The following is a 3671-nucleotide window of genomic DNA, read 5'->3' as shown; positions in this document are numbered from 1 at the left end:
ATCATTTGGTTGTTGACAAAGTCATACATTGTCTCTGGAAGTATTCAAAGAATTATTGTTCTCTATGAATAGTTTTACTATAAGCAGATTACTTGTGCCAAAAAATGAAAAATGCAAATTTGGAGAAAAAAAAGTAATCATAGGAAAAAGTTCCAAAGTTAGTCCCTTGTTTTTGAAAAATGAAGGTCAAATTCAAAGTCTCTCAGAACACTGTGTGCCAAAATCAAAAGTCAGTGTTTGGAGAAAACATGAAATCTTGTAGGTCTGTAGACAAAAAGTCATCTACCATTGTAGGTGAAAGTTGGATTACCTCGTTTAGAAGATTAACCACACATAGATTGGGGAGAGGAGTTGGCCTAACGGCTAGGGCGCTCAACCTCGGACCTGGGGATCTGGGTTCGAGTCTTGGTAAGGACGCCAAACATCCTGTGATTCTGGGCAAATCACTTAATCTCCCCGTGCCTAACAAAAATGAATGTGTGTCCTCATGTAACGTAACTGGTGCTATGTAAAGCGCTCTGATACCCGATTCGGTTCGGGTCTAGTTCGCGCTCTATAAAACTCTGAAAAAAAAATAGATGAGAAGCATCGCCTTCAGCATTGGTCGCATCAGCAATGTTCATATCAGATGTTACCTACACGCCTGTTGTATGGTCTCGTACCTCAGCAGCAGCATTTTGCATCTGTGAGATCTCAATGAATGCCATCATCAGGATTGGTAGCCGCTGGGGACAACAGAGAGTTTGGGCCATTACCGGGTCTAGTAGAGTATCGATATCCATTGGCATGACTGATGGGAGTGTGAGACAGATGTCTAGCACGCATTTTTCACCACAAAGCAGGCAGCGTAGAACAGGTAAGATTCAATCTTGCCAGATTGGTCTGAATGACTGAAACCATGTGGTATTTAATTCTTGTAGACGAGGTAAACCTAAAATTTGAACGATGCGCTCACGACACTTCATCTCCAATAGAGCTCTCTCTAGGGTGCTTGGAGTGGCGTTGGTGATTTGGCTTGCCATATCGTAGCAGTAGAAGCAAAACTAGGATCCCTGCATCTAGTCCAAAAAGCAGTGGCAGTCTGCCAAACACAGAGTGCACAAAGTTGGGAAGTATTCCGAGGACTGCTTGAAAAGGTACTAACAGTCCTGAACACACGTTCTTAAATAGATGTACAATACCGCTCGTATCAGACATGTTTATGATATGTTCCAACATTTCTGAGAAATGTATAGGGCAGTTTGTATTAAAAAGGGCATGTATCTCGGCAGAAGTCCTTGCAGCTTGTAGATCATAGGTTTCTTTGGCCGAAGTCAGTGGCACCGTTTTTTGTAAAAGAATGGCTTTTATTCTGCTTAGAGTATCAATTCATATAGAAGAGATGTTCAGTGAAGACCATAGAGGCAACTCCCTGGCTGTCTTGGTTTGTGGAAACAATACTTGCATATAGCCAGTGACCCTGGATGAAACAGTCACTAGATATGGAATACCTGGCAACATGCCACAGCTGCTGTGATCGTTCAACATGAGGTAAATTCCATTTGAAAGTTGTCCAATAATTGGATCAATCACTGAAGCAGGTGAGCCTTGCAGGTGACAGGATAAGTTTGTAGTGGAACCATCACAGGCCTGTGTAAATTAATACCCTGACTAAGGAGAGAACCGCGTAGTGCATTTTCATTCTGCTTAGAGTATCAATTCATATAGAAGAGATGTTCAGTGAAGACCATAGAGGCAACTCCCTGGCTGTCTTGGTTTGTGGAAACAATACTTGCATATAGCCAGTGACCCTGGATGAAACAGTCACTAGATATGGAATACCTGGCAACATGCCACAGCTGCTGTGATCGTTCAACATGAGGTAAATTCCATTTGAAAGTTGTCCAAAAATTGGATCAATCACTGAAGCTGGTGAGCCTTGCAGGTGACAGGATAAGTTTGTAGTGGAACCATCACAGGCCCGTGTAAATTAATACCCTGATTAAGGAGAGAACCGCGTAGTGCATTTGCACAGTTAGAACCGCTAAGAAACAATTCACGTCCCCCACTCCAACATCTGTGTGTGTATGATAAATTCCAGGATGTCTTGATGTATTCTTTACCCAAACTTTCATATTTGCCTGCTGGTATGTGTTTTAGGCAATACTGAAAATGGAAAATTGTAACAGGGAGGGTGATTTTCCCATGTATGATCCACTCAGTATCTGGCTTTTCTGCCACTGTGAATGGTAATCTTTCCAGTTTTTCAATGCTCAGCACCGTATAGTCTGCTCCCCTTTGCACCAGTTCGATCTGTTTATCAGTGAGATTGAATTCTGAAAACTGTGACGTAGTATTGATTAAATGCCAAGGCACAGAGCCTGCACGCAAGTTTTGTAGCGTCTTGCCTAATAGCATGTTAGAACGTAACTGAGACTGACCATGTTGCAACTTGACCAAGTCTTGTTCCATGATGTCTATGGCAGAAGACACAATCCTGTCCATTGAATATATCCTGGACAACAGAGCCGTTAACCCATTGTATACTACAGAGAGAGATTTCTCTAAATTAATACGATCAATTTCTTGTATTCGTTCTGCAGTCTCTGCTTGGGTAATTTTCCAAATTTCATTATAAGCAGCATATACATCAGCATATATGAAACGTTTTTTGACACAGTTTTCTTGGTCCTAGCAAGAATTCCCTAAAGTTTGCGCCATCTTTAAGTTAAGATAAGTGTTGTTTTACATCCTCAAGTGTAGATATCTGTAGCCAATCAAGGCATAGCGTCCCTACACTCTATGTTGTTACTATCCCAAGATGGTGTCTTGAACATATCTTGGGTCTGGCCTATTGATAGTGAAACCCTGTGTTTTGTTCAGGAATCGATCTTGACAGTTGTTTGAGTCTGTGGGCCAGAGCAACCATTTTTTCCATTCTGGATCTGATCTGTTGTGATGCAAAATAGTATGTACGTCGACCTCCCCCCTTGTAGTGTTATTACTAGTAGGTGCAGGTACGGTAGTTGTGTTCATGTCCTTGATTTTGGCTAATCCAAGGCAAGACATTTGTTGGACAGTGTCATTCAAAGACATCATTTGCCCAGGGATGATACAGGCTCTAAACATAGCTTCTACCCCCTGCACTTGCCAATCTATTGTACCCCAGACAGTTTTTGTCTCAATGTTGTCTTTCCAAAAGTCGAAGCCCTGTCTAGACATTTTTAAAAAAAAACATTTTATTGCAATAATTGACATTTACACAGCACGTCATTGTAAACTCGGTCCATCTGAGCAGAATACAATTAGCTCACTCACTGAATGATTATACATAGCCATTTAGCCAATATCCCGAGCCGGTCAGGCGGCATAGAACAGTAAGGTAGCAAAAAAAAGATGGATTTAGGCCCAGATCTCTGTACTGGGGTGAATGTATGACATTGTTCTACATTCTGTCCATCAACTGTTGTACTTGCATTTGTCACTCCGAGTGTGGCGGTTTTTGCTCAGACGTGAGTCCTGTGCTCTTCACGCCACTGGAGTCAAGCTATCCTGGCTGATGACGGCTGACAGCCAGAAACCAGTCCTAGGATGTTTGATTCTGTTCCAGGGCAGACATGGCTTGGCAGTTTGGGCTGGACTGTTCCCAAGAGGCATAGGGTCAAGGCTGATTTGCTTATGGCCATGTCTGA

This window comes from Lissotriton helveticus, chromosome 8 (assembly GCF_964261635.1).
Source record: "Lissotriton helveticus chromosome 8, aLisHel1.1, whole genome shotgun sequence".
NCBI classification, from domain to species: domain Eukaryota; kingdom Metazoa; phylum Chordata; class Amphibia; order Caudata; family Salamandridae; genus Lissotriton; species Lissotriton helveticus.
This window is presented reverse-complemented; position numbering follows the sequence as displayed.